Source organism: Acomys russatus, chromosome 10 (assembly GCF_903995435.1).
Source record: "Acomys russatus chromosome 10, mAcoRus1.1, whole genome shotgun sequence".
Lineage (NCBI taxonomy): Eukaryota > Metazoa > Chordata > Mammalia > Rodentia > Muridae > Acomys > Acomys russatus.
The window spans coordinates 59185882-59199567 of NC_067146.1; the positions used below are offsets into that span (position 1 = coordinate 59185882).

Consider the following 13686-nt stretch of genomic DNA (forward strand, 5'->3'; position numbering starts at 1 on the left):
ATGTATTTTAATTAATTGATAAAAAAATTCAACAAGACCACCCATAGAGCTATAATGCATCAAACTGATTAAGAATTATGAATAAATGTACTACCTCTATGGCTATTACACAAGGAAGTCAAAGAACTAGGTAGAGATTATCTGACTCTAGGTATTTTAGTGAGCCATTTTGGGTGGGACACTAGAGCATCAGTTTAGACTAATAATATATTATTGGCATAATGAGAACTAGTAACCTTTGTCCTCAGTTACTTTCCCCCAGGGATTGAGATACTCATTCAAAGAAAGGGCTAAAGTTCTAGAAACTGCTTGCCATCTAGCAAAATGGACTACCTCTAGGAACATTTTCAGAAAAAACAAACAAACAGACAAAAAACAAAAAACAAACAAACAAACAAAAACAAAAAACCCTGCTTCCTTGCTGTAATTCAGTAGTCTACAGACATTCCATTTGAGTCACTTGGTGGGTGACCAGGGCAGTCCTGAATTCTGCCTCAGCTTCAGGAGCAATCGTTACCATGAACCATGATGCTGTATGCCATTCATAAACAACCAGGAAACACTGTCCAGACTTGATTGCTATTTACCAGAAGTGGTCAGAGGAAGTGACTGTTTGCCAAGCCTCTTGGGATTTCAAGGACTTTATTGGAAATGATTAATAAAACTATTTTTCTAACTTATTTATGCCTCAGTGCTTGATAACATTTTATCTAGAACGCATGAAGCTCTTTGTTTTTGCTTCTCTTAGTTTAGAGTCATCTTCTCAGCTGACCACACTCTTAGTACAGCCTTCTGTTGGTCAATAAACAAGGTGATTATATTAGCTCATTGCATCAAGAAGCCATTTGACTAAGCCAGATGTGTGACATCGAAGCCTAGGTGGCAGCAATGCCTGGCATTGTTATTTGACTTTCTCTCTGGGGAGATGATGCTAAGAATCCTAGCCCATACTGGAATAGAATGGACTAAGCACAAACTTGTCCTTGATCTGGAAAGTGCTACAAGCCCATCCTAAGCAGCGTGCTCCAAACTCAGCAAGGCAGAGATGCCCTGCAGTGGCATCTCTGGTGTGTGATTCTCAGTGACAGCATGACCATGTTACAAGGGACTCTAGGAAGTAGAAAGCACCCTGAGCACCAGACCAACCCTGCAATTCATAAGTGCTGCTCACACTAAGTATCCTAATACCCAACAACAAGCCTGGAAACGTGAACTTTAGGGCCTCAAAAATTGATACCCTATGAGCATATACAGGGGGAGGAGGTCCCCCTCAGTCACAGTCATAGAGGAGGGGAGTAAGGGGAAAATGGGAGGGAGGGAGGAATGGGAGGATACAAGGGAGGGGATAATCATTGAGATGTAATATGAATAAATTAATAAAATTTAAAAATCTTCCTATTTGTGATGGAAAAACTGTGAGTAGCAAACATTTTCATGTTTTCAGCCCTGGTATCCCATGTATCCTCCAACCCCTAAGCAATTTTCTCTAAGCAAAAAAAAAAAAAAAAAAAAAAAAAAAAAATCATAAAACATATTGGCTCTTGGCTTTTACTTTATAAGTAAAGTTTCTATACTAAATATCTAAGAAAGTCTAATTATGACCATAGGAATACTAATGTATGAGATCCTAAAACAATAATTATAACTGGAGGCAGAGAGAAGATAGAGAACACAAGGTCTAGAAAGAGTTTGTGAAAGAAATCTATCACCAGGCATTTCTGGAGACAGTGATCAGCATTGTACCGTGGCTTGTACACCTCAGGTACATATTAAAATCAAACTGAGTCAATCAAACACACAGGGGTAAATGTTTGTGTGCATTTCTTTTTCGTTTTTCTTCACATAGCAAAGGCATCTGATATCATAGTAAATACAAAGATATTTAGTCACTGGAAGGGCTTACTTATTAAAAATTATTCCTTCTGCACAATTTCTTATTATTTTCTGAGAAATGCAGTCCGTGTTGAAAATATCTTGGTATTTTTTCTTCTACCAAAACAGCCAAGTCAACCGCTATGTCATTCAAGTTTTGACACAGCAAATTAAATATCTAAACAAATAAATGAGTTCCATTTAGTTTCTTGGTTAACTTTTTAAAAAGAATTTCAGAGAGTCCAGCAAGTTGGATGACTGGGTAATGGCACAGGCCACCAACACAAACAACTGCATTTGATGCCTAGGACCCACATAGTGCACGAAGAGGACTAACTGGCAGGTGGCCCTCTGGCCTCTGCAGTTGCTCTGTGGCACATGTGTATGCACACAGTTGAAATAAATAAATAAAAATATAACAGAAGTAAGAAAGTACAATGATTAATTCATTGAAATAATGAATGTTATTGTAATAACTGAAAAATTATAGCATTAGTTGAATATATTAACACGGTAAGTCCTTTATTGATAAATGTCCTATTTCAAACCCCATCTGTACAGTAAGTATTCTTTTTGGATTTTACATTGAATTAACCTTGTCTACATAAGAAAAGGATGTAAAGCACATAACACAGAGGGAGAAATTTGTGCAAATGTGATTCTGTCATTTAGTAGAAGCAACCCAGCCCAGTGAGTTCGAAGGCGACAGTGACTTTTCCCATGTCAAATAATGCTGTTCAAAATACAGAGCATGTCTTAGTTGAAGAACGCAGTTCCACTATGCTACTGCCGCTCTCTAGTCATCTAGTCATCCCACGATCTACCATTGTGCCCTTGGCTCTCAGGATGGCCGCCCCATCCTGATGTATGCTCTTACCTCTGCAGGCTCCATGAAAACTCCTGCAGCACTCAGTCCCGCCATATCCTAGGAAGACAAGGAAGCTGCTTTTCTGAGAATCTTGTAAAGCAGAAAGAAAAGGAAGAAAGACAACTTCTTGTCCCTTTTAGGATGAGAACACTCAAACGTTGGAAAGTGTGTGTCTGTGTTAGCTCATGCCAGGGAATAACAGCCAACCTCAGGAGACTGGAGCAGGTGACTCTGCATGTTAGTCACACAGAATGAGGATGCGAGAGGAGAAATGTGATCTTCACTTTTATTGGATTCCATGTAACAGGGATTTCCCAGGATGTCTCAAGTAGGCAGGCTGTGACTAAGTCCTAGGACAGATTAGCCTTGCTATGCTTGTAAATTGCGCTTCTTCCTTTAAGGGCAGTTTTCCCCGACTGGAGGAGGAAGCACTTACCCACAGAATGCCTGGGGCAAACCCAGCCTTTCTTTGGGGGCCTAACTGCCGAAATCTATTATATTTCCCTGAGCAGTTAGGTCACTGTTGACTTTTTGACAGCTTGATTTCTTGTTTCCTACAGGTCTGGTTTTCTGTGAGCTTAGCTGGGTAGGGAGGGCATCATCAGTCACACTGGCCCGTGAGTGCTACTAACTGTTACAGAAGCAAAAGAGAAAATAACTCATTACAAAATTAAAAAAAAAAAAAATGTGTGTTGCTTGACCATCAAGTGCTCTGTATTGGCAAAAAGGATAGGCAGGCTTTCAGGTTTAATACTAACTTTCCATAGCCCTGGTTTGAACTTTTCACCAATGCACTTGCTTAAACCATTAAATCAGTTTTTCTCCAGTATTTTGGTCTGCCTTAATTGGTGGCTCCTGCCTGCTACAGGCCGTCCAGCTAAAAGCAGACTCCCTAAGTGCTGCAGAGGGGGCCTGTGGGTGGAGGGAGGTACAGGAGCTGTGCTTTGGACTGTACTTTCTGGAACAGAAACAAGGGAAGAATGGGTAACTCATAGTAAAAAGAAGCCTCTTTAGGTTCAATCACATGACTGGAGTCTTTCACGGAGACACCTATCTACAGGTAAGCTAAAGTAACAAACTCTGGAAGCACAAAACTTTCAAAAGGAAGTGAGTGTGAGTCCAAGGTCTGACCTTCCTTCTTTTTCATCTATCGGATTGATAGTCTTCCCCTAGTCCACTCCAGGTTCCTAAATTAGCCCTACATGCCCTTGAACTTGTCTCTTTGTACCCCTCCCCACATATGCCTGGAGAACACAGAATCTCTCTTGTCTCCACTTTATGGAGTTTCTTCTTCCCAGCCAGAGGGAGCACTTGTGACTTTCTTTGTTCCTGTGTTCATCTCTGCGTCTACACTATGATATTCAACTCATCTTGCTATATGGGCAAACGGGTGAATTATACTACACTTCAAATGTGTAGGTTTGTGAGTGTATTTGTCTACTTCATGCTGTTTGGTGTGTGTGTGTGTGGTGGGCCGATCTGTTTTGAAGATACACACAAGTGAAAAAGAGTTGCGTTTCCTTAGAATATCCAAAAATACAGTGGGATTCAAACTGTCCTGCAGAGTTCTTAAGTAAGCTTTGTTCATAAGTAAAAGATACGATACACAGGCGCTCTGAGTTTAGAGGCTAGAAATAAAGGCTTCCTAAATAGTGACGTGTTATCCACTCTAAGACATGCTAACCAAAAATAAAAATCTTTCATGTGAAAGGACTTTTATTCCAATACATACCCATGTACCATGAACCCTGCTCCGAACAAGGTGTATATAGTTAAAACTTCTTATGTTTTTTCGTGTTGGTTGTACTGGCACAGTAGCTGCAACAGCATGAACCCACTGAACTGATTAAAAGAACATTCTCTTCGAATGTTCCCCTTGGCCTTTCTGTCCCTGGGCTCTTCCCTGCACGCACTTCACGTGAGATAAGATGGCGTCTACCATGTGGAGGCCTACAGCTTTGCGATTCTTATCCCAACTCCCCTATCTCTCTGCTGTACAGACTGAATAGCTCACTGAGCTCCTGGAAGTTCTCAGTCCAGATACATATGAATAAACAACATTTCCGGAGGAAAATGGAAACATCAGTAGGCCTGCCCCAGGCATGAAAAGCAGCTTCTCCTCCTCGGGTCTCAGTGCCTTGGCTCCACCCACTCTCAGGTGTGGTTTCTAGTTACCTTATGTTTCAGGAGATGTATCTCACCAGCTGAGGTGACTTTCAGAGAATCTGAAGAGTTGCCTCTACATTTCCAAAGCAATTTTAAAGAACCTTCAACCACAAAGTTGCTAAAGCAGTATCTTAAGTGTGAGAGAATTAACCAAAGGGATCACTAGTCATTAATTGGCAGCTACCATTGGTGTTAACAGTGATTCTCCCACAATTAGTCTGAGAAGAATGCGTGGTGTATCTGCAGATTCCTGGAGGCTTTCTTTGGCAATCAAAACGGACAGGCTTCTTTTAACGTCTCTTCTCTGTGAATCAATGCGCGTGAATGTGAGAGGCCTGCGCCATGTTGGTAGGAGAGAGGGGATATGGAAGAGGCATGTTCTATTTGTGATGTTAGATCATCTGGCGTCATACCTCAGCTCAAGGCATATGACGGGGCAAGATGCTTTAGCAGTCCAAGGATCAACTCCAACATGAGGCACTGCGATAGCAGCGCCATATTTCCTACAATGACTATCTGTGGCATTGTAAATAAACGCTTGGATACTGATCATAAGGTGATGTTTAAAGTAGGCTAATCAAGTATCTTAAATGACAAATGAGAAGGGCCATCCATAATTTGTGTATCATTCATTATGCACTTAGAATTGAGTTTGAAAGGAAAATAAGCAAAAGTCCCTGCTTACAATGACATTTACATGCACAGCATGCATGTGTGCATATCTATAGTTGTTGAAAAGCATATGTATGAGTACTTATGCACACATATGTGTGACGTATACATGCAAATTAGGTAGTAAATGGAAGCAGCAAATAAGTGCTAATGCCAGTAAGGCAAGTGACAGCTCAAAACCGTGAATGTTCCTTTTCCACCATTAATAGTCATGGAAGGACTTACTGTCCTGGATTATATATACAGTGAAAGCTGATAGGGCATGTAATAAAAATCACATTTTAATAAACACTGTAGAAGTGGCCAAAGGCAGGCACAGGGCTCTAAAAAGCCCATTTTAACTAGAACAGGTCTCATGCATATAAGTCTAGTGACAGAAACTATTTAAGACTTCCAGTTTCAGAGTAAGTACTTTTGACTTTCTATCACAGAACCTCAAACATATCAATTGTATGATCAAAGTGGCCTTCTAGTGAAAAACCATCCTGCATATGCACACTCTATTGAGTGGGAAAGATAAGCAGCTGCACATAAGGTAATATACCCTAGCAAAAGTAATATTTCAAATGTGTAGCATCCTGTGCCAATCAAAATATTTAAGAAACAGTTGATACAGACCTCACTCACAACAACTCCAGTACCCCCAGGTTAATAGCCATCTTGCCATCTCTGTTGGGATGTTTCAGAGTCACTTCTGTTTTCATGTTGTCCACAACTTGTTCCCTGATTCTCTCATATAAGATCCATTTCCCCATTGTAATTAGTGAAATCTTATTCTCCAGACCAAAAGTCTGGGAGACATCTTTAAATCCTGTTTGTATCTCAGTACCTGTATTCAATTTCTATGAACATTTTCTAGACTGTTTGAACAAAAACAAGTGAACAAAAACAGAAAAGAAAGAAAAAAAAAAAAAGCTTTCCACTGCTATAAGACCTAAAGAATTCCCAGTTTGATGACTGACAAGTGAGCATGAAATAAAATATGCCTTTTAATAGTTTGTTCAGAATGGATGCTTACACATTTGTTCCCTGCTTTTATCCACAGGAACACTTTTGAGACTATGTGTAACTGTGAACCATCCTTGGCTTTACCACTTTATAGTCCTATTAGTGAAATGAAATGGCCTTATTTACGATACTCAGTCTTTGGACTGACAGCAAGCCATTACTGTCTTGAAAGACCCTAAGGTCTTTCACCATCCTGCTACCCCTCTCCCTTTATCAGCACAGTAGCTACTATGAGACTTTAATGTCAGCATTCTTCATCTGTGACATCCCATAACCCCCAGTGACATCCCATAGCCCCCAGTGACATCCCACCTGACTTGAAGTGAAAGCAGAACTCTTTTTTATATACCAAAGTTTTGTTACCACAAGAAATAGTTTTCTTAGGGAATTTTTATCCATCTACATCACTATAATTTGTTCTTATTCCTCATCCTCTCCCACTGCTCTCCCTGTCCTCCATTCTTTTACTGGACGATCCTCTTTATCCTCCCCAAATAGCTTTCTCTCTACTTCCATGTCATACACTCCATTCCATTCTCCTAGCTTCTCCTATTCCCTATCCCTTAAGACCTCATTTTCCTGTTCATGCTTTCAGGATTCTCTGTCCACACATATGTATGAATGCACACATAAAATTGACACAATCATATAAAGACCTGAAACCACAACCTGCATGTGGAGTAAAACAAGAAATATTTATCTACCTGAGTTTGGCCAATTTTTTTTTAAAACATGATTTCTGGGTTGTCCATTTCACCTGGAATGACATGTTTCATTTTTCTTTGTGGGTACATAAAATTCTATTGTGTATATACATGACCTCGTTATCCTTGTATCTGCTGATGGACATCCAGGATGGTTCCACTTGTTAGCCATCGGAAACAGGGTAACAATAAATATGGCTGTGCAAGTGTGTTGAGTTAGTATCCAGAAATGGTATAACTAGATCATATTGTGTTCTCTTCCTACTGTTCTGAGAAACTCCTACACTGATTTTCATAGTCGCTGTCCCAGCTTTCACTCTCACTTGTAGTGAGTAAACCTTTCTTTCCCTAGCACCCTAGCCAGCATTTGTTTTTCTCTCATTGCTTGATGATAACTATTCTTGATTATGGTAATCTGGCACTATTTTCTAATGCAATGTGGGAATGCAGTTTTCCTTCATTTTGATTATACACTTGTTATTTGCCGCTCCACTTCAGATAGCTGGCAAATAGCTGGCTTTAACTGGTCTGTGGTCTCTGAAACCTTCCTGTTTAAGTGCCTCTCAGTATTCCACAACTTAGCAAAAGCCCCTGTCTAGTTACATCTTCCATTGTGCTCTACGGGAATCTTATGACTCATCCACTCCATCTCTTAATACCATGGTTTACTACCTTGCTCCCCATATGCAATCTTCCTGAAAATGGGTTGGTATTCATCATTTAGACACAGGAACAACATAATACCTTCAGGACACAGAGTAGTAGACCCTGTATTCCTGTGTCAGCCTTTTACAGGAAGTCTTAGCTTGGCATTGCTTCTCAGAGCACTGTAGCATGCCAGAGACACACACAGTTGTAGGCTTTACCAGCAAGCCAAGTGGTGATCAAATGTGATCTTCAACACATCTTTAAGAAGCTACTCTGCCTTAATGTAAATGAACACCTTGTAAATGAATTTGTAAATGAACACTTACCCTACCATACTTTGGTTTTGAATCAATAATGATTTAGCTTTGTATAATTCCTTAAAATATCCTCCCTAATCTTGTTTGAGATTGAATAAATGAGCAATCTAAGTAAATATGTTGGTGTGAAATATCTCTGAGTCATGGCCATGATCTTCAGTAATAAATTTTCCCCTGTATGGGCCTTTTTAAAGTCTTAAGAGAAGAAGCGATATGCTGACATATGAGCTGATGACCCCTCGCAGCACCACTGCTCACCATTTTCTGTAACTAGGTCTCTTTGCTCAGTAAGCATTGTTGTTTGCCTGAAAGGTAATTAGGTGGATCTTAGACAAAAAAGGGGAAAAAATAAGTTCCATCCAGCAAAAAATACAACTGTGTGTTTTCCTGGATCTCACTGTGTTCTGACAAGGAGAGGCAAGCAAGGGTTTCCTGAAAGAGACTAATAGACTCTCCAAACCACAGCTGTGTTAGCAAACACTTTAAGTTATAGAGGTTGGAATTCTGCAGCTGAATTTTGTTGGTGTTGGAAAGGCTGAAATCTTCTGTGCAATTTATTTGGAAATAACTTAAAAAATGGCTGATGGGTGGAAAGGGAAATGCATAGATACTTGATGCGTAAATAGATAAGTGTTAATGGCAGATTTAGGTATTGAGAATATCAGTGTGCACCGTAAAGGGTTTTTTCCTTCAATGTGCATTTGAAAATTTCCACAATAATATGTTATGGAAGAAGTCTGAATTGAACCTTCAATACTGCACCAATAATTAGCTCATGTTTTAACTATCATTATAAAAAGCATTGACAACTGTGTGGACACACAGATAAAGCATCTGTGCTAGAGGCTTCTGGTGAGGAGTAGGAAGGGAAGGAACCTAAGAAACTCTTCATCAAGAGAATTTTGTCTCAAGATGAGCTTGAGTCAAAGGAAAATCTTCATATGTGCTAACACAAGGTATTGGTAACACCTCCTAATATTTGCTTATGAATAAATAAGTGTGCTTTAAATGTTTTTGCAGCATTCATTCGCTTGTGGGTGTGACAAAGCACATGTGTGGAGGTCAGGGGACAGCCTGGAGAAATGATTTCTCTCTTTCCTCCATGCAAGTCCCAGGGATTGAACTCCTATTGTTTACCTTGGCAGTGAGTAAACTGAGCCATCTCTGCAGCCCTTAAATGTACTTGTGTACCTATTTTCTGAATAAAAATAATAATTTATGAGACTTTTTGGTACTTATAGAAAAATCCTACAGGAAATTTCCTTACATAATTCATAGGCCTTGACTTATCCTCTCTAAGAGTACAAAAGGAGGTAAAACTGACTTGAAACTCACTTCTCAGTGGAAGTGGAGTTCACACCGCACACACATTCTTCAGTGAGATCTGCGTTTTCTTTCTAACATCTTTCCTAAACTCATCATAAAAATAATTTTCAAGCAAACTAGATCTAAGAAGGCTTGTTTAAGAAAGAGGGCTCATGGGGGGTTGGGGCGATAAAATCTGAATCCCAGCCCACTGAATGGGTTTGTACTTTTCATGCTGTCTGTATCACAGTGAATGTGTGAAAGTGTTTGCTTTGTTGAGTAGAGGACTGCCTACTCATCGGTTGGTTAAAATCTAAATCTCCTTGGAATTTCTACATCTGAGAAAACCAAAGACACCAAGAACTTAACACTAAACAACCTTAGGATCAAGCTCTTCATGGAATCTGCCAAGAAGCATAACTTTTGTGTGATATTGTCCTGAGCTGACAAATTACCCCATTAGGCAACCCTTCCATGAAAAAGGAGACCTGTCTAACGCTGCTTAATGAACTCATTACCCATCCTAGAGAAGACAGAGGTGTAATGATTGATCACTATAAAACCAAGGGTATTCTTTCTGCTCTAAAGGCTCAATCAGCTGAAATATTAAGGCCTCAATTTCCTTTATAAAACTCTTTGCGGGATCTTGTGTGCGTTGTAGCTTTAAGTAGGCTCTAATAACTGATAATTTCTACATGTAATCTCTTCTTGGCCTTCTGACTAAGATCAAATATCATTTTCACATAGAACTGATACTTGGTTCTCACTTAGGCAGTTATTTTTCTTTTCCCTAAAAATGCCCTTTGTCCAACAGCACTGGACTTCAGAGGCTCTACTGTAAGATCTTAGCCTGTTTTCATGTTGCTAGGGTCTCCTGCACACTTCTCACCACTGTCCCATTTCCTCTGCACAATGAGTCGGTCTGCTCATGTCTCTTGTAACTCTCTGCCCTCTTTATTCTTGGCAATAGAAGCTGAGAAAAAGGAGAACTATGTATTTGTCTCAGAGCCTTTAATTAAATCATATCTCTTCTGTTTTATTATCTCCCAAACTCATCAAGTCATAAACTCATTTTCAGCTCCTGCACCAAGAGTCTACCTACCATTATGAGATTCCACTCAAAGGAAAACCAGAGCTACCTTCCACAGTCCCTTGGTTACTGGCCCACTTCTGTTTACTCAAATAGAAATTTTCTTATACTTTTCATTTTGTCATTATCTGAGTGAAAGTGTGGAAGTGTTTGTTTTGGTCTGAGTAGAGGACTGCCTCCTGTGGAGTGTTCCTGCATAAGTCACAGTTCAGCCACTTCCACTGGAGACTAAGCTATTTACTCGAGGAATCAAATATTTGAAGACACATTCAGAGGACAGTCTAGTGGGTAAAGAATGAAGACTCACAAGGCCATTCTGGAGAGAGAGAGAGAGAGAGAGAGAGAGAGAGAGAGAGAGGGAGAGAGGAGGAGAGAAGGAGGGGCATACTGACTGAACCAAGTATGATGCTGTGGCCAAGAGCAGAAGCTGTTCCAGAGAGGCTGGGGTCACCCTGGACACCAGCCCGAGGCCAGTTCCCTGATGACTGACACGAGGGAGGGAAGATTAAAAGCAAACCTGTAGAATAATTGTTTTAATTGAACAGATTTGAGTTTAGGTACCGATTCTAAATCTTACAAGCTATAAGACCATGCAGACATTATTTCACGTTATTAAACCTGCTCCGTGCCTAGACAGGGGTTAGGATTAAATAAGCTAATGAAGAGAAATACTTTGAAACTTGCTGGCTCAGAATAGTTACTAACTAGACAACATCCAGAACCCAAACAAGAGGAAGCTGGCAGGATGGTGATGATGCACTTCCCACGTAGAGCATGGGAAGTACCAGATAGAATGAGGAGCTGGCATAACCAATGTTGAGGAAAGCACCCCTCATCTTCACAGGTGGACGCTAGAGTGTGCAGTTGCCTCTAGGACTTCAGGGGACACACTCTACCTGCTGAAGGCTTGGTGGTACAATGAAGGTTCCCTGACAGTGCTCCTGACATCAGGCACCTAGGTAAGAGGTTCATATATGAAAACCATTAGCAGACTATGGGAGACAGAAGGAAAAAAAAAAAAGATTATGTGGCAACTGTCATGTGAGAAGAGGGAGATTGCGTCTGTGAGTGGGATGATTTGAGTATGAAGTGTTCTCCCACAGCCTCATGTGCTAAAAGCTGGTAGGCTTTTGGGAAATGATTGGGTCCTGGGAACTCTGATTTAACTCATTGTCATGTATTTACCATTTGACAACATTCTTAGGAAGTGCGGGGAAAGGGGGTCTGGAGACTAGGTGGGAGAAACAGGTTAGTAGGTATGTACCCTGGAAAGATACCCTTGTCCCTGGCTACCTCTCCTCTCTAGCTTTCCTCTTCCTGGCCACCGTAAGGTAAGCAGTGTTGCTCTTCTGTACCCTTCTGCCATGTTCTGTCTTACAACAGCTCATGAAAAAAAAAAAAGTAAGCTAAAAAAAAGTGAGCCAAACAAACCTTTTGTCTTGTCAATTGTCTCAGACAGTTGTCACAATGATAAAAAAAAAAAAAAAAAAAAAATGGATTCCCATGAGTACACTGTACATTATTGTCTCCTATGGATTTGGAGAATGATTTGTAAGGGGAGTCTAGGGGTAGTTTATTCTAGACCTCACCCTACCATGGCCCATGTAATTGAGCAGTCTGCTTATTGCTGACGTCTGTGCTGTGTTTCTTATGATTCTAAAACAACTTACTTTCTGGAACCCTACGACCAACCAGTGAGATGGCTCACTGAGTAAGGACATGAGTCAACAAGCCTGATGACCTGAATTTGATTTCTGGGACTAGCATGATAGAAAGAGAGAACAATTCTTTCACGTTGTCCTCTGATCTCCACAGACTTGCCATTGCATGTGTTCACCAAATTATGCACACATATACACAAATTTTTTAAAAATTAAATGTAAAAAATGAAAATTTCAAAGGAAACCCATGGTTAGCATAGAAAACAAGGACAAGCAAGTATGAGCCTAGAACTGAGATTATAAAGCTTATGAATAAAGTTTAAGGAAGGCAAATGTTTATACAAAATCAGGCAGGGACTCACACCATGGGGGAACATGGACATGGCTATAGATACTGGGAAAGACCTGAAGAGTAACAGATAGTTCAGCCAGTGGGCAAATGGACGAGGCTCCTGGACAGAAAGTCACAACATACAAAATCTTACAGCCTGCTCAAGGCTTATGGGGTGACTTTTTGAAAATTGAAGAAAATGAGATAGAGGAATATGCAGAATACAACAATCTATTGTGGGGAAAAATAACATGAGTGACTCCTCACCCTCAACATTTTATAATTTTGTGGGCTCCGGCAATGATTTTAAAATATTCTGTCGCTTAATTTCTCTATTTGTAAAACAAAGGTAACAATGGCCCTGATTGTCATTACAGATGCCAAACTAGCTATAAACAAATACTAGACCCTTCCTTCAGAGTATGCAGAGGAATTTCTGCATCATGGAAATACTTTGCACTCTGCTGCAGCCTAATGGAAATAACTTTCAAACTTCAAGGGCTCATATTTTAGCAAGATGAATGCATAATGAAAATGCAGTAGATTTCCACCATGGAATATTCATTATTCATCTGTTAAAAGGAAAAAAATCATGAAATTAAAGAGAAAATCGATAAACCTAAAAAAAAAAAAACTTAAGAGAGGTAATTTAGACTCAAAAAGAAAGTGTGTGTGTGTGTGTGTGTGTGTTCTCTTATATGTTAACTTTTAAGTCTTTGATAGGCATGATACAATTATTATAACCACAGAGGTTAGGTATAGAGTAAAGGACTGGGGGGCAAGGGAGACTCTCCCAAGGAAGAGGAAATCAAAGATATAGTTAGGGAGATATAAGGAGAGGACTGGAACAGGAAGATTAAATAGCGGGAGGTTGGAGGGGAGAAAGGGAAGGACAGCTAACAGTAAGGGACATTTGAGGCATCCTACGGAAATCTAGTAGAGTAGAAACTTCTCAAAATATATACATATGTAGGCGAAATATAAATGGGATCATGAAATAACAGGAGAACAAGTCCCCAACTTAATTGTTTTCACCACCAAATA

General features: G+C 40.0%; 1 protein-coding gene across 1 annotated transcript in view; it reads right to left on the minus strand.

Annotated features, from left to right (window-relative positions):
* Positions 1-13686, minus strand: part of Tnip3 (TNFAIP3 interacting protein 3) — a 91871-nt gene that overhangs the window by 46084 nt on the left and 32101 nt on the right. The gene's annotated exons all lie outside the window — the stretch shown is intronic.